The sequence below is a fragment of the Dendrobates tinctorius genome, unplaced genomic scaffold (genome assembly GCF_039654945.1).
Source record: "Dendrobates tinctorius isolate UK_male_01 unplaced genomic scaffold, ASM3965494v1 ptg000089l, whole genome shotgun sequence".
Classification (NCBI taxonomy): domain Eukaryota; kingdom Metazoa; phylum Chordata; class Amphibia; order Anura; family Dendrobatidae; genus Dendrobates; species Dendrobates tinctorius.
The window spans coordinates 17,479,204-17,505,719 of NW_027361757.1; the positions used below are offsets into that span (position 1 = coordinate 17,479,204).

Consider the following 26,516-nt stretch of genomic DNA (forward strand, 5'->3'; position numbering starts at 1 on the left):
ATACAGCAAACACTGGGAGCTGGTATCCAGGGTAAACAGCGGGTAACTAAGCGAGGCGCTTAGTTACCTGCTGTTTACCCTGGATACCAGCGTGCACTTGGGTATCCAGGGTAAACAGCGGGTAACTAAGTGCGGCGCGGCTCTTAGTTACCCGCTGTTTACCCTGGATACCAGCATGCTTGCTGGTCCTGATCGCTGGTGAGTCTGCCTATGTGACAGTTCACCAGCGATCAGCTAACTATGTCCCAGCGATCCCATCCATGTTGGATCGTTGGTGGGATCGCTGGGACATTGACGCGTGTAACGGGGCCCTTAGACTTATAGATTTTCTTTCTATCTTGATTCTAAACATATTTTTAAAAATATAGCATGTCAACAGATTCCATATCATACATGGAGCTTTTCTACCTTAGAAGGAGTGAAGGAGACGTTTACCTGCAGTAGATGTAGTTCGTGATCGGGAAATATTCAGACCCCTTTAAATTCAGGGACAAATTCATTTACATAACTTATTAGCAGTACTCAGGTGTATGAGGTGGTGTTAATTATACTTTACACAAAAGCAGTAGTCTCAAAAAAGTCTAGTCATTTTGTTGCTAAGCAATTTCCAAAAAAATAGTCGCGTCACAATCTATTGCAGCTCGACGCGCGGTAGCTGGGTTTTCCATTACCCTGCCCAATATTGAGGATATGGTAAAGTGGCTGCTAGGAGAACTGATTGTTAGTATCAAAGGTATGATCCAAAACTTTGCTGCATACTTTCCATAACCACTGTATAGTTGACTTAAGTTTTTAATTCAATGTGCTTTTCAAAAGGTCAAGTCCACTTACCGTATACACTTCTTATTTGATCTGAAAGGTAATATTTTTCATCATCTTCTTCAGTGCAAAATACAACTTATTAAAAAATCCAAAGTCTAATAACATCAGCCCTCAGCCACCCCAGAAATGGAGCATACGATTGCATACGCAAGTCATACGGATGCTAAGTGATGAAAAAAACGCACACTCACATAGCACTTGCCTGTCAGACAAATGCCAGGTGAGAAGAAAAACGCATGACTCTTGCCTGACACTCTCCAACTTTTCTGGCTGAGAGTCTCATCCACTTTATATATGCAGATGTGAGTGCACCCTAAGGGTAAGTGCACATGTTGCGGATTGCACTGCAGATTTTTCAGTGCGGATTTGGCAAAATCCGCAGGTAAATCCGCAGGTCAAAAGACCTGCATTTTATCTGCGGATTAGGAAAAAGAGAAAAAAGAAGTACATCCAAAACATGGGAACACTAAAAGATAATGCTACAAATATTGAAAAAATATATACAATTTTTATTAATGGCATGTACACAAAACAGTTAAAAAGACTTAAAAGCAGTTAAAAATACACAATAGAAATCATGTTGCAATCATTAGATACTGATATAGTGACTATATGCAAGGAGACAAACCAATGTCTAACATGTCCAAGAATAAAGTGCTGAGTGAAGGCCAAGGAGTGATAGCAGTGGCCTGCGGGGTGCAGGAGTCGAGGGAGCAAACCCCACGCGTATCGCCACAGACTATGTCGCTTTTTCAAGGGAGAACTCAGCACTTTATTCTTGGACATGTTAGACATTGGTTTGTCTCCTTGCATATAGTCACTATATCAGTATCTAATGATTGTGACATGATTTCTATTGTGTATTTTTAACTGTTTTTAAGTCTTTTTTGCTGTTTTGTGTACATGCCATTAATAAAAATTGTATATATTTTTTCAATATTTGTAACATTATCTTTTGGTGTTCCCATGTTTTGCATGTACTTCTTTTTTCTCTTTTTCCCATATATTGTTCATGAGTATATCCTTGGTGAACCCTTAGGCTGTGCCCTCCGCCTGTCTCAAATAGCTTCCCTGTTTTATCTGCGGATTAGCCTGCGGTTTGACACCTGGACAATGGAGCAGGTGCCAAACCGCTCCGGATTCCGCACAAAGAAGTGACATGCTGCGGATTTGAAACTGCAGCAAATCCGCGCGGAAAAATCCGCAACGTGGCCACTGCGGTTTTCATTGTCCATAGAAAATAAAGGTACTGTACAACGCAGTAGAAACTGTTGCGGATCCGCAGGGACAAATCTGCCTCGGATCCGCAGCAGAATCCGCAGCGTGTGCACACACCCTTAAAAAAATGCAGAAGATGGGGATGGTTAAAAATAATAAATGAATGTATACTTACCTGCTCTGTCCCCCATGGCTCCAGCACAGGCAGCGCCTAAAAACGAGGGGTTTTGCTTCCAGTCCTCTTAGGCTATGTGCACACGCTGCGGATTCTGCTGCGGATCCGCAGCGTTTCTGGCCCTGCGGGTACGCAGCAGTTTCTGCTGCGGTGTACAGTACCATTGCTTTCAATGGTAATACCAAAAACGCTGTGCACATGCTGCAGATTTTTCCGCGCGGATTTGCTACGGGTTACAATCCGCAGCATGTCATCCCTTTGTGCGGATTCCGCTGCGGTTTCACACCTTCACCATTGTGATGTGTGAAACCGCAGACTAATCCGCAGGTAAAGTCCAGGTATTTTGACCTGCGGATTTTTCAAAATCCGCGCAGAAAAATCCGCAGCAGAATCCGCACCGTGTGCACATAGCCTTAGAGATGGCTGGAGCCGCCTGTACTGCAGCCCAGGGGATAGAGCAGGTGAGTACACATTCTTTTATTAGTTTGAACCATCCTTTCCCTCTGTATTATTTTTTTTAATTGGACAACCTCTTTAAAGTGAATATCCACCCTTTAACACTATGTCAGCTTTAGGTCTAAAAATCTTTGCTGATTAATTTCTTGAATTGGAGATCCATTTTTCTGGTACAGAGCCTCAAATCACCTGTATCATTGAGCTAACTAAGCATGCAAATGAGCTGCCGAAATTCACACATTTTGCTCTAGGACTTTGTAATTGCTGATCATTGCTTCTATGTATATGAAGAGAAGTCATTTTGGCAGTCTTTACATATATTATGAGATGTATTGCATATAGTACAGTACTGACATGCATCTGCAAAAAGTGCATGGCCAATACTAACATAGTGAACACGGTCTATTCTTTCTAGCCTCGTCTTACCGCTGTCTCCATTGTATTGCATTCTCATATTACCGATTGATATGATACTTCGCCATTTAATGGAAAAATCCATTCCTCCTTGAATGTTTTTTGATTTGTTACAAAACAAATGGTCTGACTGCGTGAGCCCAACTACTTTAGTCTAGGAGAACACAAGCAGATCTTATTTTATCTCCAATTTGTTCTGCTGCTTAAGAGGAGATGTGCAGGTACAGACAGTAGACACAAGTGTATGTGTAATATGATGTGTGTGTAACATACATTGTGTGTTTGTACCATGCAATGAGTGTGTAATATGGTGTGTGAATGTAATATGCAGAGTGAGAGTGTGTGTGTGTGTAACATTGGTGTGTGTGCTTGCTATATGTAGTGTGTGTGTGTAACATGTAGTGTGTGTAACATGGTGTGTGAATGTAACATGTAGTGTGTGTGTTTGCAATATGTAGTGTGTATGTGTGCGTTTGTGTGTGTAACATGTAGTGTGTGTATGCTTGCAGTATGCAGTGTGTATATCGTGTGTAATGTGTAGTGTATGTTTGCAATATGCAGTGTGTATGTGTGCGTTTGTGTGTGTAACATGTAGTGTGTGTATGTTTGCAGTATGCAGTGTGTATATCGTGTGTAATGTGTAGTGTATGTTTGCAATATGCAGTGTGTATGTGTGCGTTTGTGTGTGTAACATGTAGTGTGTGTATGTTTGCAATATGCAGTGTGTATATCGTGTGTAATATGTAGTGTGTGTTTGCAGTATGCAGTGTGTATATCGTGTGTAATGTGTAGTGTATGTTTGCAATATGTAGTGTGTATGTGTGCGTTTGTGTGTGTAACATGTAGTGTGTGTATGTTTGCAATATGTAGTGTGTATGTGTGCGTTTGTGTGTGTAACATGTAGTGTGTGTATGTTTGCAGTATGCAGTGTGTATATCGTGTGTAATATGTAGTGTGTGTTTGCAGTATGCAGTGTGTATATCGTGTGTAATATGTAGTGTGTGTTTGCAGTATACAACGTGTGTGTAACATGTTGTGTGTATGTTTGCAATATGCAGTGTGTGTGTTTGTGTGTAATGAAGTGTGTGCATGTAGCATCCACATTTTTAACTACCGGCTTTGCAGAAGAGAGTTCAGAGGTGTAAACATGCTGATAATCACACAACAACTGGGTAGACTGATGCTCATTCATCGGGTGATTTGATTGTTTATGCCAGGACAAAAATCATTGTTATGGGCAGCACCCCACCTGATATAAACTCCTTGTGCTGCCTATAACATGATGTGCATTGAATATAGTTGATCGGATCTGGCTTACTAGTCTATACTGAGCTTGTGTAAATGCATCGTATGTTTCCGTGTGATGGTGCAATATGTCAGCATTTGGGGTCCCACTTTTATTTTTTGCCTAGGGCCATGCCTTGTCTAAAACCAGCCGTGCACGCATGTTACGATATTTAAGACTAAGTTCACATGGAGCACCCACAATAAAAATAATCCTTGGCTGGATGTTATCAATGTAGCTACAGGAAAGGTCATCCTTGTGAGAGCCGTGATCCTATCCTTGACATTGGAATCTTGCCTGGCAGATACATGCCTCGAAGGTGCGCTTATAGATTGATGCATCGATGTGATTATGTCACAGGACTACACGGACATGGCATTCCAACGGCCACTTTTACCATGGGTAGTATTGCTTACATACAGCAGTGGGTTATGTGTAGCAGTGACTGGGGTCATTTATTAGTAATTATTCTATAGTAGCTTCTGTTCTATTTATCAGCTTATTTCTGTAAAATGGAACTCCCTAAAAGTATAAGCAGATACTGTCATCTACGTCCATTCTGGATACTTGGACGTTAGTAAAGTTATCAGGAACATCTGCTTCTCCAAATGAAGTGATCAATACTGTTCAAACTTTGCCCAGTCGCTCCAGGCGTCATTAATAATGGAAGGGAGCTGGTAAATATTTTACACTTTACCTTCCTATCAGGTTACCTGGTAGACAGGAACTACTTAGGCTCCCTTTTGATGCTTATCTTGGCGTGTAGGATGGACAGTACCATACATTTCATGAGGATGATAAGGTAGAAACGTGTAAAATTGTACAAAAGTGTAAACTTTTATTCAGTATTTATAAGTTAAACCAGTTAAACAATTGTTTCATCAGAATTTTACAAAATTGCAATTTTTGTTGAAGATCTGTTACTAGGAAAATTGTGGCCAGTTTGTGCTTTTATTTTATTACTGTTGCTCCTGAGTATCCAGATTTTTTTTTTTTTATCCCCCATAAGGTTCCCCGTTGAGAATCATGTGAGTAATGCCTAATTGGTAAAGAACATAAAAATTGAAACTACATAAAATGGCTGGTATCTCTGAATCCGTATGGTGGATTTTAAAAAATAAAGCGGAATAGTCAACGGAAAATCAAAAATTAAATTGGTGACAGATCCTCTTTAAAAGAAGACTTCTTTGCCTTCCAAAATTTGTCCTTTCTGCTCAGTGAAAATACACTGCATCCAAAACACTAATATTCCCGATCATGGGCACATAGCCTTATAGGTCAAAATTACTGACTTACTCCTTTTAAAGGGGTGGTCTAACATTTTTAAATAACAAGAGTATAATCTAAAATAACAAACGGAGTAGTACCCCATCTATCGTCTGCTGCTATCTGCCAATCTTTCCTTACCAAGCTCCAGCAAGGACATGACTAGAAGAGCTTTGACACAGAAGTGACAAGGGAAAATTTTTAGGAGGTTGTATAACACCTGTAACCTCTAAAGAAAGCCTTTCTAGATCAAGCCTTCCAATTGATCCAAAAAAAGTTTCAAGATCTACTGTAGTTGATCTCGAGAGCACGGCGCTTACGAGCCGATGTTAGGTGATAATGCCTGGATCACAGTCAGTGTTCCCAGTCAACTCAGTGTTTTTGGAACTTATTTTTATGGACATTGCTCTGTGTAAATAAGAATTAAAGCTTTGCTCATATATCTTCAACTGAAAAAAAATGAACTACAAGTATAAGTTGGTATGCATGTAAAATAGAAGTATGTTCACACTGACCATTTCATGGTATAGGACATGGTTAATGTCCTGTTCTCGCAGGGTTAACTTTTGCTGGCCTCCCTTTGGATCTGGGAGGGGTATTTATACCCACTCCAGACTAGGATTCCCTGTCAGCTATACTGTTGCTCTGGCTGTGTGTCTGACCCCCCTGGTGTGCGTGTATACTGCATTGCTTGTCTGCTTCCCGTGTATGACCCGGTCTGTCCCCTCATTCTGTTCTCTGCCTCACGTTTTGGTACTATTGTCTTCTATCGTTCTGACCTCCTGGCTTGGCTATCGTTAATCCGTTACTGTTTGCCCCTATTGTACCGTCTATTGCCCGTTCTGGTTTACTGATCTATTGCTTCGTCCTGACTATCCGTTCTGTCTAGCCCTTTGGTACTGTCGCTCTATCTCTTGCTTTGACCCTGGCCTGATCTGGTTTACATCTCTGTCTATGCCCCTTGGTAACATTGTCCCGCAGTTACCCTTTTAGGAGTTTTCCTCAGCTCCTAGCTCTCTGGAGTTTAGACCACGCCCTCAGCAGTCACGTGCTTCAGGTCCTGTTAGTCTGGAGTACGCATCGTCACAACTGCTGCCCTTTTCCACAGGTTTCTTTGTGCACAGTTTTTGTACTCAGGACACTCGCACTGGCTCAGTGAGCAAGTGCAGTGCGGTGTTCCTGACAAAGGGAATCTGTCTCCCCATTTTAGCCCTATAAGCTGTGGCCACCGCTATCAGGGGCTTATCTATAGCATTCTGTAACATATACTCTGCTGTAAGTAAATAAGTAAAAGCAATAATGCATATAAATAATGTAGGGTACTCTGTAAACAGCATTTTTTTTATTTAAAAAAAAAAGAGCGTAATAGCCATCCCATCATTGTCAAGGTTTGCTTCTGTTTTGTTTTTTGTTTGCTCACATATCCGTTTGGGAGTTCTATTACTTTGTTTCAGAAACAGAGAAATTGAATTATTTCCTAAAATGGACTGGTTTGCTATCTGATGCTAACAGAAGTACAGGGACCCCATTGATTATTATGGTTTGTGTTTGGTGTCAGTTTTTAGAATGGAAGAAAAAGCTCTAAACAACTAACACCAGATGGAAGCCAGGCGGACTCCGTAATAATCAAAGTAACCCTTCTGCTTCCATTTCCATTAGTTAGCAAATTAGTTTGGTTTGGATGTGAATTCTCTTTGTACTTAAAACAGAACAGACAAATGGAACTCTGAAATGGACTTATGGAAATAGCTTAAAGGGGTTTTTCCACTAACAAAGTTAATTTTAATCAACATTTTGTCAGATCATGCAGGAACATAGTCTGATCATACCACATCTCCTTGGCAGGAGAGGAACAAAAGAGAGTGAGTGTATGTCACTCTCAAAAGATAGTGTTATGTCAGCAGTGCAGGGGTTAATTTGTTCAGCTTGGAGTCTCTGATGCTTTCTTCTTGGAGGATATCAGCCACTCCCCTCTACTATATATTCTTGCCTCTGGCAATCTGGATTGCCAGTTTTAAGTCTTGTACTGCCTGGTGAGGAGTGGAGGTGTTGGTTTTGGTAGAGGCGTTTTGGTGAATAGTTCTGTGACTGTTGCTTGATGTTTCGGCTGTGTGCATAGTCCCTATCCTCTCCTATTTTGCTTAATCGTAATCCTAATTTCTCTGGTGTTTCCCTTTGTTGTCTGTGAGTGCATATTTTGTATGATTGATATTTTCATTTATTATTGTACATCTTTCCTTGTTTATTTGGTTTGTCTATTTACATACACTATTCCTCTCCACTTCCCTGGGTGGGGGAAGGGGACAGATATAAGGCTGATTCAGGAGCTCAGCAAGGTACATTGCCCCGGCGTCTTCATTATCAGAAGTATCCTGGGAAGCAGAGATAGCTAGGGAGCCCCATAGAGTTAGGGAGAGGGAAGGAGCCCCTGGCCCTGGCTTATCAGACAACAGAATCGTAACAGTATGCAAACAGTACAGCATGAGGTGACAGGTGATACTTTCTGTGAAGTAAAACATTTCCTAAAAAAGACAATGAAATGTTTTGGCTCACAAAAAGAATCCACTGTGATCCCATGCTGTAATGTCTGTATACTCTCTTTTTCATCCTCCCCTGCCCAGGAGCTGTGGTATGATCAGACCATGTTCCTGCACGGTCAGACACAGCCATTACACAGTACACAGCAGGGGCACATTTATAAGATTATCTCAGCACAGGAACATTTTATTTAACACATCCAATTGTGGAAATTATTATTATTATTCCAAGATCTATTAATTAAAATGTACTTTGTTTGTAGGAAAACCCCTCTAAACCTTCTACGCGCTTTTAGCTCAAAGTTGGTGCTGCATCTTGGAGCTCGGTAATTTTACTTAATAAAAACTATGGAGCACTGAACAAAAACCATGCCATCATTTCAGTTGCCACTGTACATTCAAGTAGGAAGCCCTCTCCTGGCGTATGTCAAGCACACATCTCAGCATCAGACACTGATCATTTTGAAGAGGAATTTTCAGAATTTCAAAGATGAATGGCAGTGAGATTAACCCCACTTATCTCATGCTGGGTATTGCAGAAGTTTTTTTCTGCCTCCAGAAGCAGGGAAACCAAATAATAACAAATGTTACTGTGTTGACTTTGCTTCTAGAGGGTATTTATTATGAACTAAATAGTAAAAGCTGCTACCAAGCACTGACGATTTTACATGCATCATCACTCCAGCTGTCCAATTCCGCTACTTCACAGCTGAGCCCTGGCTGCTTTCAGATGTTTTTGTTTCTTTTTAAGCAAAAAATCAAATAAAACAAACACATACAATTCAATTGGCAGAATTTTGATGAAGTGACTTATTGGAAAGATAGCATCAAATAACAGAGATCTAATGAACTCTTCAGTATGACCAATCCTATTGATAACTTGTCCCAAATATATTCATGTTTTTGGATTCTTCACATTCACTGTTGTGCCTTTTATAAAATAGAGGGATCACAGGGCTTTTGGGAACTCATGTCTACCGTCAGTGCCAAATAGAGAATCCAGCAGAGTTTGGACTCTCCTTTACTGAAGTATGAAATAGGAACACTACTTTCCACAGAAAAACATGTTTTCTAGTGCCAATATTGGAAGGAAGCTTTTACCGAACACTTCTGTAAAGTGTTCCTGTAACCCAAGAAGTCCCAGTTCAGCATAGTATCAGTGAACCAGATTATTATACATTTTGCTAACACTTGTATTGCTTTATTTACTTTTTTCTATGACTACGGTATTTCAATACCAGTTTGTCATGTACACACTCGTATCAGCACATGATAAAGACTGCAACTGTAAAGGTCCTGTTACATTTAGCGATGCAGCAGCGATCCCGACAACGATACGACCCGGTCAGGTGCATCGCTAAATGGTCGCTAGTGAGCTGCCAAACAGGCAGATCTCACCAGCGATGCTCGGCGGTCGTTACATGCCTGTCACACGCAGCAATGATGACGACTTTCGCCCGCGTCCATGCGTCGCTCGTTGGCGCCAGCAGGAAGCCGACGATGAGAAGATGGACCAGGACGTTCTCGCGCGATCAGCGATATCCATCGGGAGGGGGGCGGTCGGAGGTAAGTGTCACATGTAGCGAGATCGCTAGCGATATCGCTATGGGTAAAAGGCCCTTAAGAGTTAACCTATCTCCTTTCACTCAACTTCTTTCATAAGCTGCAAAGTGACCATTAGGTCAAGTTCACACATTCAGTATTTGGCCGTTATTTCACATCAGCATTTGTAACCAGGAGTGGGGGATAAATGCAGAAGTGGTGACGTGTTTCTATTATACTTTTCCTCTGATTATTCCTCTCCTGATTTTTGCTTACACATACTGATATAATAAAACACTGACCAAATACTGAATATATGACCGTGGCCTAAATCACACGCCGACACAGTCCACACAACCCGGCAACACAACACGCTGCCATCACTCATCAAACACATGGGCTGATGAGTCCCCGAAATATGCGACTGTCTGCGTATCAAAAGGGTCACACCCTTCCGTAAAGCTATGGATTCTTTAGAGCATACAAGGACTAAATTTATTAAAGTTTTAAGCTTAAATATACAAAATACAATGCTTACAAGAAAAGGTATAAAAAGTGTGAAATAAAGCGGCAAACAAATATGCAAAACAGTTATAAACAAAAGGAGAAACAAAAGAAATACTTAAATGTTAGGCTATGTACCCACGTATGCAGAAAATTCCTGACTAAAAACCGGACTCCTTCCCAGGAAAAATGCATTTTTTGGCGTGTTTTTTTCTGCGTTTTTTTTCGGAGCATCCACATTCTCATAGAATATAGTTGGAAATGCGTTTTTTTCCCCCAAAATTAATGAACATGCTGCGTTTTTTACCGCGATGCGTTTTTTTTGCGGAAAAAAACGCATCATGTGCAAAAAAATTGCAGAATGCATTATAAGAATGGGATGCTTAATGTATGCGTTTTTTAAGCATTTTTGCATGGAAAAAAACGCTTAAAAATGTGAAAAAAACGCTTATGTGGGCACACAGCCTTACTGTCTAAAGTTATTCTTCTGTTTTCTTGAGGGACGGAGAAATGGCTTATGGATCAGCCAGCAGAAGCTGGACCCCACATTCAAACACCTTTCCATTGTGTAGCCCATCTTTTATATGTCTAATCCTGAGCTCAATTTTCCAGGCCAACCTAGATAATATTATTATTGTATTATTATAGTAATTTTAAAATTGAAGGTCTGTTACTGGATCGAGGACTTAGGGGTAAACACCTTGTATATTAAATACTTTGTTTCTTTCAACCACTCACTCCTTATTGGTAAACAGGACTGTCCATCCTGGCCACAAAGGACTATCTGCCCAAGCTTTAACCTCTGACTCACCAGGCCGAAGTGTAATGAATGACATCCTCTGTAGTCTCACTGAAACCCACCTTGGTTCTGAGTTCCTGTAAGAGTACATAGAGGTTATGCCCTGTGTGTAGTGTCTATGTTGTGAATGGCAGACTTAAATCAAAGTTATGTGACTGATGTTATGATTTCCTTTACACCATTCATATAGGAATACTTGTCTATAGGTTACATTGCTTTTACCAGGCCTAATATTATGTCATGTGCTATTTAGCAATTAGATTTTCACAGTTAGGCCGGAGTCACACTAAAGAGAAACACGGACGAGTGCTATGTGAGAAAAAATAGGGATACTATTGAAGAGAAAAAGCGCAATAGTGCATTATCCAGTGTAGGTATATCAATTTAAAAATAATACGCTCACCAGATGGAGCTTGTAATAAGCACGGAGGATTCACTGCTGCAGAAACCACAGATCCACGAGGGACCGACGTAATTGATGCAAGATAGGAAAAAAGTGGTCAGACAATCTGCGCTGCGAATCACTATGAACAATTATTATTACAGTATTCTTTATTCGACGCGTTTCGAAGTTTCACAGAACTCCTTCCTTAGGAAAAATCCACCTGGTTTTTTCCTGAGGAAAGAGTTCTGTGAAACTTCAAAACACGTTGAATAATGACCACTGTAATAATAATTGTTCATAGTGATTCGCAGCGCGGCTTGTCTGACCACTTTTTTCCTATCCTTCATGTGAGAAAAAAATCGCATAGCACTTGGACCAGTGTTAATCTATGGGGCAGCTCCACTGTATTATGCCCGAGACTCGCCAATGCAAGTCTATGGGTGCGAGAAAAAAACGGATTACACTCGGACCATGCGTGTGACTTGCGAGAAATACGCACTGGTGTCCTTTAGAAAAGCCGGCAATTTAGTGCGCTATACTTTAAAATCACACTGACATGTTAAAATAGGATAGATAGAATTCATGTATACACAGAGTATAGGTATGTAAACCACGGAGGAATGACTGAGAAACTGCCTGCGCAGCCTCCTCGCCTAACCGGAGATGAACTGATTAGGGTGGGAAAGTTTCTGAACACTTTCTCACGCTGTCAGATCAACGCGGGTCAGGCGAGGAGTCTGCGCAGCCTCAGTGACTACCGCTGACTTCACTGAGGCTGTGCTGACTCCCCGCCTGACCCGCGGTGAACTGGCAGCTTTTCCTTAATTCCTCCGTGGATTACAACCGGGCCGGTCGCATTAGCACAGGTCCCGGTTGTAAACTATTTAACCCCTTCATATGGATTGCAGCGTGGGATTTGACTGTACGGCGGACAGGTATGGTATATTGTTGCTATTTTTTCTTGGATTTTTTACAGGAGAACAAAGGCTTCGCTTGGATTGGAAGTTAAATGATGGAAGGTGGATGGATGGAGTAGCAAGGTGACATTAACCCCTTATTACCCCATATGCCACCCGCTACAGGGCAATGGGAAGAGACCAGGTAAGTGCCGGAAATGGCGCATCTTACAGATTCTCCTTTTCTGGGGTGACTGGGGGCAGGGGGGAGCCCAAAAACAATGGTCCCTCTCTAGGCTATTAATTTTTGGCCTCAGTCACTGGCTTGCCCTCTCTGGCGGACAAAATTGCGCGTGAGCCCACGCCAGTTTTTTTCTGTGAATTAATGCTTTAACACCTACAGCTCCAAAATTTTACACACATACACTACTAACATTATTAGTGAGGGACATATAAAAATATAACAGATATGCAATGGTTTACTGTATGTAAGCCATGTCTCATATCCTGTCGGGTTCTGTAATGATTCTACAGAAGCCGACAATTGAATTATCTGCTATTCTCCTATCTACCTCTATATATGTTTTTACGAATATTTAAGGCTATGGACCCATTATATGTCCATTTTGCAAGCCGGCGAGAAAATCTCACCGTACGGATGTCACACGGATGCTTAGATGCGAGAAAATCGCATCCTCGCATTGCACAGGAATGACATACGGATCACTGTTCAGAGAACATTTCTGCGATTCTTGTCCGTTTAAAACGGACCGTATTTTTATACGTTGTGTTAGACTCCAGCCTAAGGCCATGTTCACACCTTGAGTATTTGGTAAGTGAGTGGTGATGTGTTTCTATTACATGTTTACTCTGATTGTTCCATTCCTGATTTTGGCTTAAAAATACTGACTAAATACTGAACGTGTGAATGTGGCCTCAATGTGATTTTGAAATGTTTTCTATTTACCACAAACTATGGATTTCATTACTTAAGTCAGGGTTCCCCAACTCCAGTCCTCAAGGCCCACCAACAGATCATGTTTTCAGGATTTCCTTAGTATTGCTCAGGTGATAATTGCTTCACCTGTGCAATACAAAGGAAATCCTGAGAACATGCTCTGTTGGGGGCCTTGAGGACTGGAGTTGGGGAACCCTGACTTAAGGCTATGTGCACCCATTTAGTATTAGAAAACTCCGCTGCAAAATCAGAGTATTAGCAGGAAAAACACTACGTAAAATAGGTGTGTTTTTTATGTGTTTTTATTTTTACATGTGGCTTTTTTCACCATTCATTTGAATGGATGAAAACCACTGAAAATCTTGAGATGCTGTAGATTTGGGGAAAAAAAAACCACTTTGCAAGTTCAAATCTGCAAGGAAAAAATAAGCAGCACGAGCATTAGATTTCCAAAATTGTATTCACTTTTCTTGTGTAAAACAGTGCATTTTTTCCTGCGGCAAAACCGCATGTCAAAATTGCAGTAAAAATGCAACTTGTGAGCAAGCCATAAGTGGTGTTTTGCATAACGTTGCCATCACCACAGTCAAATTGACATATAATCATAGCAAAAAAATTGCATTGTTTTACATTTACCCTTAATTCAAGTCCTTGTTTGATTATTATTATTATTATTATTATTATTATTATTATTATTTATATAGCGCCATTAATTCCATGGTGCTGTACAGTCATGGCCAAAAGTTTTGAGAATGACACAAATATTATATTTTCACATGATCTGCTGGCCTCTGGTTTTTATGTGTGTTTGTCAGATGTTTTTATCACATACAGAAATATAATTGCAATCATATTATGAGTAACAAAAGGTTATACTGACAGTTAGAATGAGTTAATGCAGCAAGTCAATATTTGCAGTGTTGACCCTAATTCTTCAGGACCTCAGCAATTCTCCATGGCATGCTCTCAATCAACTTCTGGATCAAATCCTGACTGATAGCAGTCCATTCTTGCAAAATCAATGCTTTTATTTTGTCTGAATTTGAAGGTTTTTGTTTGTCCACCCGTCTCTTGATGATTGACCACAAGTTCTCAATGGGATTAAGATCTGGGGAGTTTCCAGGCCATGGTCCAAAAATCTCTGTTTTGTTCCCTGAGCCATTTAGTTATCACCTTTGCTTTATGGCAAGGTGCTCCATCATGTTGAAAAAGGCATTGTTGATCTCCAAACTGCTCTTGGACGGTTGAGAGAAGTTGCTCTCGGAGGACATTCTGGTACCATTCTTTATTCATGGCTGTGTTTTTAGGCAAGACTGAGAGAGAGCCCATTCCCTTGGCTGAGAAGCAACCCCACACATGAATGGTTTCAGGAGGCTTGACAGTTGGCATGAGACAAGACTGGTGGTAGCGCTCACCTGGTCTTCTCCGAATAAGCCGTTTTCCAGATGTCCCAAACAATTGAAAAGGGGATTCATCAGAGAAAATGACTTTACCCCAGTCCTCAGCAGTCCACTCCCTGTACCTCTTGCAGAATATCAGTCTGTCCATGATGTTTTTCCTGGAGAGAAGTGGCTTCTTTGCTGCCCTCCTTGAGACCAGGCTTTGCTCCAAGAGTCTCCACCTCACAGTGCGTGTAGATGCACTCACCCCTGCCTGCTGCCATTCCTGAGCAAGCTCTGCACTGCTGGTAGCCCGATCCCGCAGCTGAAACACTTTTAAGAGACGGTCCTGGCGCTTGCTGGTCTTTCTTGGGTGCCCTGGAGCCTTTTTCGCAACAAGGGAACCACACTCCTTGAAGTTCTTGATGATGCAATAGATTGTTGACTGAGGTGCAATCTTTCTAGCTGCGATACTCTTCCCTGTTAGGCCATTTTTGTGCAGTGCAATGATGACTGCACGTGTTTCTTTAGAGATAACCATGGTTAACAGAAGAGAAACAATGATGCCAAGCACCAGCCTCCTTTTAAAGTGTCCAGTGGTGTCATTTTTACTTAATCATGACAGATTGATCTCCAGCCCTGTCCTCATCAACACCCACACCTGTGTTAATGGAGCAATCACTGAAACGATGTTAGCTGGTCCTTTTAAGGCAGGGCTGCAATGATGTTGAAATGTGTTTTGGGGGATAAAGTTAATTTTCTAGGCAAATATTGACTTTGCAAGTAATTGCTGTTAAGCTGATCACTCTTTATAACATTCTGGAGTATATGCAAATTGCCATTAGAAAAAATGAAGCAGTAGACTTTGTAAAAATTAATATTTGTGTCATTCTCAAAACTTTTGGCCATGACTGTACATGAGAAGGGGGTTACATACAAAGTTATAGATATCGATAACAGTAAACAAGTTTCCACAACAAATTTACAATGACAGACTGGTGCAGAGGAGAGAGGACCCTGTCCTTGCGGACTTACATTCTACGGGATAGCGGGGAAAAGACAGAAGGTCGGGGGTGCAGCAGCTCTGGTGGTGATGAGGCGGCAGCTCAGGCGGTGGTGAAGCGGCAGAATGGTTATTGCAGTCTGTAAGCTTTCCTGAAAAGATGAGTTTTCAGGTTCCGTTTGAAGGATCCCAGGGTGGTGGATAATCGGATGTGTTGAGGCATGGCGTTCCAGAGGATAGGGGATATTCGGGAGAAATCTTGGAGGCGGTTGTGTGAGGAACAAATAAGTGTGGAGGAGAGTAGGAGGTCTTGGGAAGATCGAAGAGTACGTGAGGGAAGTTATTGGGAGATTAGTTCAGAGATATAGGGAGGGGAAAGGTTGTGGATGGCTTTGTAGGTCAGTGTTAGTAGTTTGAACTGGATTCGTTAGGGAATTGGGAGCCAATGGAGGGATTTGCAGAGGGGAGAGACAGGGGAGTAGCGAGGAGAGAGGTGGATTAATTGGGCAGCAGAATTGAGGGCATCCTGGAGTGGTGCAAGAGAGTTAGCAGGGAGGCCACAGAGGAGGGTGTTGCAGTAGTCAAGGCGGGAGATGATGAGGGCATGTACAAGAGTTTTAATAGATTGAGGACTGAGGAAGGGACAGATTCTGGAAATATTTTTGAGTTGGAGGCGACAGGAGGTGGCAAGAGATCGGACGTGCGGTTTGAAGGACAGGACAGAGTCGAGAGTTACTCCAAGGCAGCGGATTTCGGGTGCGGGAGAGAGCATGATGCCATTTACCATAACAGATCGGGTAGAGAAGATACGTGAGACTGATACGTCTGAATTTATTGCACATGAGATCTCTACATTGCATGTAGCTAGTGTATAAAGCCTTTGGAGCTGTGGATATTTTTGATCATCAGAAGAGTTTTTTTTATCTTGCATGTAATGAATTTCTGACATACAGAACTCAGATCTGACGTAGGAGGGACAGTTAAAAGGTGTAAGCCTGCAGAGAAAAAAGAATTGCAAAGGGTTTAGTTAAAGGAGTCGGCAAAGGATGTACAGTATATGTGTACATACAGTGTCGGACTGCGGTGCCAAGGGCCCATCAGTAACATTGACCTTGGGGGGCCCACTTTTCACCTGCATACAAATATTACACTACCCTCGTTCAGAAATTTACCTATATCTCTATGTAATAATAAACTAGATAGTTTGGTTAATGAATGATGAGATGCTGTTTTTTTTCTGTACAGAGTAAATCATGTGAATTATGCCAAGTGCTGCCCATATAGTGGGGTTTGGGGCCCGTGTCTGTGTAAGGAGAGGCAAGCCAGGCTTGTCTCATCCATAACGGGCTCAGAACCGTCGGGTCTGTCACCTCAGTTGCAGGGGGGAGTGCTTAGAGTAAAAGGATGTTCCCTGTGCTCGAGAAAAGGGGGCATGGCTAAGCAGACAGAAATGGCGTGCACAGAAATTCAAACTCTGGAGGCGGGAACGCTAATGCTGGCATGAGTGGTGTGGGGTAATTTCTCCTGCTGACCGATGGGGTCCCGCAGACAGGCCGCATGTACCGCTGTCCCCACTAACAACGCTGTCCCCGCCTACATCAAGGTCCTTGCCAAGACTGCGAACTCGGCTGACAACGCTGACACAACTGCCTTGGCCGACGGTACTGACTGGTGAAGGCAAGGTCTGTGTGAGGGATACAGGTGCTCAACGGTACAACTCAGCAGACCAAACAGACCACTGTGAACTGTTTCGGGACCGTCTCCGAGGCCCCGCTAGTACAAGAATTCTCTCCGCTAAGGGAAGAATCTGCTCCTCCTTCTGCCCTGCATCCGTTGGGGCCAGTGCCCATGCTAGAACTCCGGGTAATCACCGCCAACAACAGGATTGAAAAGAAGACACCATCAGGACCACAAGAGGACATTCTCAATGCCAGAAAAGCTTCCCCCATTTTCCACAAGACTGTAACAGATGCCGGTTGTGACCAATTCCAAGTGGCCCCAGTCAAAGTGAGGGGTACATCTGTGACTGGAGCGCAAAGTGATAAGTGCATAGTTTACATTTTCTTCCCCTATTAGTTAAAACCCCCTAGAAGTGTTCTTTGTATTAGGAAAGAACTCTCCCCCTCATTTACCATATTTTTCGCTTTATAAGACGCTCCGCATTATAAGACGCACCCCAAAGTTTGAGGAGAAAAATAGGAAAAAACTTTTTTTTTTAATAAAATTGTAGTGCTTCTTATAATCCATGCATCTTATTGCTTACCGGGGTTGGTGGCTGCGGTGAAGTGGGGTCCCAGGGTTGCTGCTGGAAGAGGCAGGAGTGGAACGTTGCTGCTGGGATGAGGGGGTGTTTTGATGTGTGGAGCGCCGCTGCGGGTGTCCGATGCTGCCGTTGTGCTATGTCCCCAGTGTTGCCGGGTGTTGCTGTCACCGCGCTCTCTACCGTGTGCTGCCGCCCGCTCTGTCCCCCAGTGCTTGCCGTCACCACGCTGTGTCCCCTGGTGCTGCCGGGTGCTGCCGCCGCGCTTTGTCCCGTGCTGCGTGGGGGGCTCTGTCGTTCCATCCATGCTTGCTTGTGCGGTGGATTCCTTCCAGGAAAATGGCCGCCGCACATGCGCAGATGGAGATCTCGGCACTGAAATCTCGGGAGATGAGATTTCAGCGCTGACAGAGCGTGGCGGCGGCAAGCAGCGGGGGACAGAGCTTGGCGGCAAGCACCGGACATCCACAGCGGCAGCACAGATAAGGTATATCCGCATTGTAAGATGCACCCCTATTTCCCCCCCAAATTTTGGGGGAAAAAAGTGCGTCTTACAAAGCGAAAAATACGGTAAATATCTCCCTGCGAGGAGTAGCCTCCTGTGAATTAAACCCTTTGTTAACCCTTGGTCTTCCTCTTGTCCGTTACTGCATCTGCACATGGGCCCACTGGGAGATTCCCTTATTCCTCTATGGGCCAGTCCGAGCCTGGATACAGATATTACCGTAATCTGAATTGCTTTGTGTATGCCAGATACCTAATGATCAGCAGCTGCATCTATTGCCCTTGGCCGTCTGAGCATGAAAATAGATCAGTTGTCTTTTTACTTGAAAGAGTGAATCATCTGATTTGAACAGTTAGTTTACCACATGGAAAATCACAATTTATTATGTGATAAGTAAAGGCTCTTTTATATGGGCCATTGATTGGCAGAATGAATGTTCATAGGATATCATTGCTAGCGAATACACAGCCAGCGATCAGCTGAAAACTAATGTCAGCAAATCGCATCTTTAATGCAAGAATGAAAACTATAAGTTGTCGTTAGCACGTTCCCCTGTGTGAGGCTAAGTGCACACGTAGCGGAACACCCGCGGAAGTTACGGCGAGAATTCCGGAATTCCATTCAACTGGAAAACCGCATTTTAAATTCCCGCGATTTTCCCGCAGAAAAACTAGCGATTTGCAAGCGTAATTAGCTTGCAGAATGCGAGCATTTGCCAAGCGATCTGTAGCAATGCTTGGAGAACTGATTGACATATTGGTCACACTCGTCAAACATAGTGTTTGACTACTGTGACCAACTTTTTAATATTGATGCTGCCTATGCAGCATCAGTAGTAAAAAGATCTAATTTTAAAAATAATAAAAAAAATAAAAAAATCGGGTTATATTCACCTACTGACGTCCCCAGGCCTCCACAATGCTCCGTCAGGTCCCGTTCCCAGTAATGCATTGCGTCAATGAACTTTGACGTTGCGGTCTCGCAAGACCACTACAGTATTGTGAGACGCGACGTCAGCAAAGGTCATTATCGCAATGTATTACTGGGAACGGGAGCTGCCGCGTGTATCGCTGAAGCCTGGGGACGCTGTGCCGGACATCGGAAGGTGAATATAACCCGATTTTTTTTTTTTTTATTTTAATTCTATTTTTTACAGGGATATGGTACCCAGAGCCCGGAGGACAGTCTCCTCTCCTCCAGACCGTGGGTACCATCTGCAAATGTTCTGCTTACTTTTCGTATGGTGGGCACAGCCACATGCGGAAAGTAAGCAGAACAATGCATTCCTATGTGGTCGGAATCGTCGCGATTCCGTAAAATAATGAGCATGCTGCGCATTTTTCTGCGATGCGATTCCGCCGCGGGAAAATCTGCAGCATTAGCATAGCATTGCGGAATCCCATAGGATTGCATGGGATGCTGTTTTTTTGTGTTTTCGTGGCAAAATCGGCGATGTGTGAACGCAGCCTAAACATTGATGTGCTGCTCAGTGACATAACTAGAGTGGATGGGCCCCGATACGAAATTTGGCCCCGGTCTCTACCTGCGTGTTGGTCAGATGTAGGGGCCCTTGCAGCGTTCTAAATCCTATAAAGACATAGATGTTCGCGCCCCCCTTTCATTATGTAGTAATGTCCCTTCATCCTGGGCTTCTTCCAGGCAAATGTGTCAGTCCATCTTGGACTCCTTCCAGTTATATAAGTCAGTTCATCTTGGGCTCCTTCCAGGTATATATGTCAGTTCTTCCTGGGTCCCTTCCAAGTATTTATGCCTCCTAACCTGGACCCCTTCCTGGTATTTATGTCCCCCTTCCTGGTATATACATTGGCAATTTTGGTCTTCTTGCTAGAATATATGCGCTCAATCAAGGTTCCCTTCCCGGTATATACTGTATGTCCCCCATCTTCGTATATATATCCCCCTTCCTGATATACTGTATACGTCTCCTATCCTAGGCACATCCTGGAATATGTGTCCCCCATCCTGGTATATATGCCCCCCATCTTGTGCCCCTTCCATGTACATATGTGCTCAGTCATGGGACCCTTCCTGGTATAAATGTTCGCAATATTGGGCCCCCTTGCTGGTAGATTGTTCTATACAAAAAAGACATTCTTCTCTCCTTCCCTGGATGTGCAGCATCCTCTCCACCATCCTTTTCTGGGCCCAAACGGGAGGGGGGGCCCGCTGACCCCAGCATCTACGTCACCTGGATGTGTGCCCAAGAATTCCACATTCAGCTGAAGTGTTTTGCGGCAGAGGACGTTAACGTGCCTGCTATGGTGACACACGATGTCACTGCCATGTGACGCCAATACCTGGCACGCCAAAGTCAGCTGCCGGATTCTGACTGACTTGCGGAGTGTATTGCAGCACAGGGAGATAGAGGATCCCTGCACTGCAATACACATCAGAAGAAGGCGCTGGGGTCGGCAGGCTCATCTCCTGCACTGGATTGGTCCCACCCTCTGCGACTGTGACTGCTTTGGCCTCTGGTGCTGCTGACAATAATGCAGATGATATGACCACTAAACGGTTAACACAGTGCCAATTCTTACTACAGGAAAATAAAGCTAAATTAGTGCCAAGTGACTAGGTAGGGCAAAAAAAAATCTGCACATGTAAAAGCTGGCCCTAGAAATTAGGTCGGTATAAGCTAAACCTGCTGATTTCAACAGGATCAGAAGATCTATCAGCTGTATATGGGAGCCAACTGACTGTCCCCATCAGCAGTCATTGGGGTGTAAGGAATGGGTAGTTAGGCAATGTTCCCACGATGAGTTTTTGGTGAGTTATTGACTCTGCAGAATTTCTGCACCATTTCTGCACCTATAATTTTAATTAGGTTACATGTGGTTTTTCATTGCATTTTTTTAAGTATGTTTTTTAATCTTGCTTTTTTTCTCATTTTTATGCTGTCTTTTGTTTCTTTTTGGTGTATCATTCCTTAAATAAAGCTGCTCTGATTTTGATACTTTCTGGAATTTGGCTCTGATAAAACTTTATTGATATACCTAGGTGAGAATTAGGACTAATACCCATTTACAAGAAACAAAACTGTCCGATTTCTGGACCGAAAAAACGGACGAGTGCTATGCGAGTGTCATGTGAGTACAATGTGACTTTTAAAAGCAACATCCGTATGACATCTGTATGACAAATGCGTATGCAATGCGATTTTAACATGAGCTTTTACATACAGCAGTTCTCTGTCATTTACACCTGGTTTTAAAATTAAATCTTCTTCAAAACTATGTATATAGATAATATATACTGTGTGTGTGTGTGTGTATATATATATATATATATATATATATATATATATGGACACCGATGCATAAGAATCGGACAGCACTCCTATAGTGTGAGTGCTGTGCGATTTTTTATTTTTTTTTCTCACACTCATTGACTTGCATTGGCGAGTCTCGTCCGAGATACGCAGCGATACGCAGCATGCTGCAATATTTTTCTCAATCTGATTTCAGCTGAGAAAAGAATCTCCAATGAGTTGTTACTCATTGAATAACATTGGTCCGAGTGCAATCCGATTTTTTTTTATCGGATTGCACTCGGTCGTACTTCTCACAAGTGAGTGTGAGCCCTTACATGCGTTCCCTCCATGGAAATGCAGTAAAACGCTAGTGTGTTTTGAACTTGTGGATTTTCCGCATCTAATGCAAGTCTATAAGCATAATCTGCACAGAAAACTCAGCATACCGACAAGAGAAATTGATATGCTGCGGATCTGAAACATGCACCACAGGTCAGTTTACGCTAAGTAAAAAAAAAAAAAGTGCAGCGGGCAGGAGATTTCTATAAATCCCATCCACTTTGCAGAAACTGTAAGATGCTGTGTTTTTGACAAAACAAAAATATGCAGCGTTAAAAACGCATCAAATGCTCATCGTGGAAACGTAGCCTTAGATTTCGACTGCCTGATGTGCTCTCAGGTGAAATAAGCCACCACCAGACTGCATGCTGCATTCACAACACCTGCACACTTGGCTGAAGCGAGAGTGCATGTGTATGGGAGGTTAGGTGCAGTCACACCTGAAGAAGCATTTGTGAAACGCGCTGTGGGTGTGTTTGGTGCTTAGCCATCATATCTTGATAATTTAGCATGTACTACATTCTACTTCTTCTAAAGGGAATTCTTTTTCCGGCACTCAATTGTATTCTGCTTGTCATATGTACTAAATTTTGATCTATTACGTGTTATTTGTTTGTCTCTCTGAACATTATGGGCTTATGTTGTGGCCAGTCATTTGTTCATGTGGGTTTCCCTGTTGGTTCACCCACCAATGCATGTATTTCTGTCCCTTGTGTTGGAGATATATATATATATACACATTTCTTTTTTATATAAAGTTTTAATAAAAACTATATTTTATTTATCTTTATTACCATTTTAGTCCCGCACTTTATATATTATTGCTTCTCTGTTTCATATACAATAGAAGTGTCACTTAGCATTGAGTGACATTGTGTTCTTCTTGTCTCATCCAGAGACCTATAAGTGCTGTGGATTTGTAGAATATGATTATGTAAATGCTGGTAATGGATGAAAGGATAGATGTGATGTCTGCATTCATTCTGGATAACACACCTAGTTAACAGCGACGTTTGTCTTGTAGTTATTGTTATCTTGTGTCTTTTTAATGAGATCCTGAAGGTAAAAAATAACAACAATCTGACAATTCGCAGCTTGATATCTGTTTTGTGCTATTTGTTCTGTTCCATGTTGCGAAGAAAATGAAAGATAGGGAAAAAACATCCTTTTCTTTTTTATCCGTACCTGGGTATTAGTGACGAGCGTGTATACTCGTTGCTCAGGTTTTCCCGAGCATGCTTGGGTGATCTCCGAGTATTTTGGAGTGCTCGGAGGATTTAGTATTTGTCGACACAGCTGCATGATTTGCGACTTGTAGACAGCCTGAATACATGTGGGGAATTCCTAACAAACAGGCATTCCACACATGTATTCAGCCTGTCTAGCAGCCATAAATCATACAGCTGAGACAACGAAAACTAAATCTGTGAGCACACCAAAATACTCGGAGATCACTCAAGCAACGAGTATACTCGCTCATCGCTACTGGGTATCTATTGTGACTAACTCCATCATATGCTATTACAGGAGGTTTGAGAAGAAGCAGCAGCTCTGAACACAGATTGTCATCCTACATACCAGATTCCAGACCCCGATAGGACCACAATCTAATTGTCCATATCTCAGACATACTCATTAGGGCTAATTTCATAGGAGACCAATTAGCCTACCCAGTGTCGGACTATTGTGCCAAGGGCCCACTAGTAACATTGACTTTGGGAGGGCCCAATTTTCACCTTCATATAAATATTACACCACCCTTGTTCACAAATTTACCTGTATATCTATATAATAATAAACTGGATAGTTGGGTTAATGAATAAGGAGATGCTGCTTTTTTTTCTGTACAGAGTGAATCAAGTGAATTATGCCAAGTACTGCCCGTACTGTGGAGTTGGGGGTCCAGATCTGCACAGGGGCCCACCAGGGGATTCCCCTGTTACCCTATGTGCCAGTCCGAGCCTGAACCTACCTGGATTTTAATCGAGTGCTAGAGTGAACCCTTACACACATGGGGAGAACATATAACCCCTGTGCATCTATTGTTTTTACATTTGCCATCTTTAAAGGAGTTTTCCTGGCTTGAACTATTGAAAATCTATCCATCTCCAGAGCTGAAAACAGACGATATGTAGCGGTTCTGAGTGTTTAACTCCCACCGATATGATATTGATGACCTACCCTAAGAATAAGTCATCAATAAAATAAGTCTGAAAAACCCCTTTAACCCTTTCTTAACTTGGACTCAGCTTAGCTGCTGCCCAACAGTATGAATAAGGTGTAGGGAAAGTTAATTGTCATATGTCTGGCAAATTTCCTGACTTCAGAAAATTCGGTATTCGACAAATCTCTATATAGAAAAGTGAATGTATGTATGTATGTATTTGTGTGTGTTTCACCAACCAATCACGAAGCATCAGAGTGGGACACCAACCGATCACGAAGCATCAGAGCAGTGGCGGATTATAATGAGGTCAATCTGGGTGGTAGCCCAGGGTCCAGTGATGTGGGGGGGCCCACCAGCCCAGGGTAAATTGCCCCATTATAATCGGCCACTGTCTGAGCAGCTGTGAGGCCCGTGACACACACTGGGGCACCTGCAGCAGGCTATACACACAGCTCTGCTGCATCTCACATGTGCACGCTGCTGCACCATGCAGAGCTCCGTAATTAACTACTGCAGAACGCCTATACCCAAAGCCTGGCTCCTCCCAGTCATGTGACTGATCACATGCTGCTGACATCACGGAAGGTCCTGTTCCCTTGTATTTCATGCTATGTTGTTCTGCCAAGCTGATGGCTGCAGTGATCTATCAATCATCAGGGGGTCAGTGTACGATGTATGATGTATCGGGGGTCCCCTTTCCTCACACCAGCAATATGGGTCCATGAGGAGATGGTGACCAGCTGCAGAAGCCGCCGTACTACACCACCAATCCACGTGTACCACTCATTCAGTCATCAGAACACCAAAGAGAGCTTATATCCCCATAAAACTAAATATAGTACCATGGTAAAAAATTCACTAATCTCAATTATGCAAAAAAGTGCAAATAACTTTATTGTATAAACAGGGCAAGAAAAGTGCATATAGTAATCACCATGTAAACATTACTGAGTTAAGAAAAAACAGTGGACAATGATGCAACATATATGTGGCTTACACAAACATCATTAATCACCCCCTCCCTGCCCATATACCCATATATTACGGGTAGTAGTCCAGTGGCTGACGGGATGATGTGGGATATTAGTGGTAGTAGTCCCGTGGCTCTGGCTGACGGGATGATGTGGGATATTAGGGGTAGTAGTCTGGTGGCTCTGGCTGACGGGAGGATGTGGGATATTAGTGGTAGTAGTCCCGTGGCTCTGGCTGACGGGATGATGTGGGATATTAGGGGTGGGCTGTGGAGGGAGAGCGTGGGGCTGTGGAGGGAGAGCGTGGGGCTGTGGAGGGAGAGCGTGGGGCTGTGGAGGGAGAGAGTGGGGCTGTGGAGGGAGAGAGCGGGGCTGTGGAGGGAGAGCGTGGGGCTGTGGAGGGAGAGCGTGGGGCTGTGGAGGGAGAGAGTGGGGCTGTGGAGGGAGAGAGCGGGGCTGTGGAGGTGGAGGTAGGGTAACCGACAAGGGGGGGGTGACCCGCTTCTTGCCGCAGATAGACACGAGACTCAGACAGACTTTGTGTTCATCATGTCCGCTTTTATTGGCCGTCTTCCTGACGACCACAGCAATACACCACAGCAGCTACGCACTTCTTCGAACACAGGCCCGGGTACCTTCACTCTCTTTTCCTGTAGTCGTGACGTCCCCTGTGGTTCTTTTTGCCGTGACTGCCTTAGGCCTATCTACCACAGCGCTTCACCAATCCGAGTACGTCGTTCGCTTGGTACCCCCAGGCCGTCTCCATCTGTGCCTTCCGTCGTTTGGGCCACCCCCCGTGACCGTCTCAACTGTCAGTCCCCTACGGAACCTCTTCTCCATCCTCTCTCCTCAGCAGAGCCTCCTATCTCTTGCGCTCCCCTCACTGACTGACCTTTCCAGAACATTCCCTCAGCCTTTTATCCGTCCCTTTCTGGTAACCCCGCCCACCATGACTTGACAGTTACTACAACCAATGGCAGTTATTCAGTCCCATTCCTACACTCTCCACTGCCCTCTAATGGTCAAACTACAATACTACACTCTTTCTCTTTATCTCCAGCTGTTTCCCATCTTTCACTCCAACAGTCCACCCACAATACACTACACCTCTGCCTCTCCACTGCAAACAGGTCCGCCCGTCAATCCACCTTCCCTACACTCTCCCTTCCTTTATCCATTGTCATCCCCGACAATCTTGCCTCCCTCTTTTCCATTCTGAAACTTCCCCACCTTCATTTCTCAGGCGGTTGCTGAGCCAGACTCGCGATATGCGGGGGGCTGAACCAAACCGGGAGCACTAGCACTCCGAGTAGCTTACGGCTCACTCGCAGCGCGTACGCCACCATGACAATTTTTAGGTTGGG

At 43.2% G+C, this 26,516-nt stretch overlaps 1 protein-coding gene across 1 annotated transcript in view; it reads left to right on the forward strand.

Moving 5' to 3' along the window:
* The first annotated feature begins 577 nt into the window (after window positions 1-577).
* Window positions 578-26,516, forward strand: part of LOC141098245 (sorbin and SH3 domain-containing protein 1-like) — a 529,519-nt gene continuing 503,580 nt past the window's right edge. Inside the window, exons 1-2 of the mRNA XM_073585871.1 lie at window positions 578-733; window positions 21,423-21,511. The gene's annotated coding sequence lies outside the window, so the exon portion shown is untranslated. The remainder of the gene's footprint in view (window positions 734-21,422; window positions 21,512-26,516) is intronic.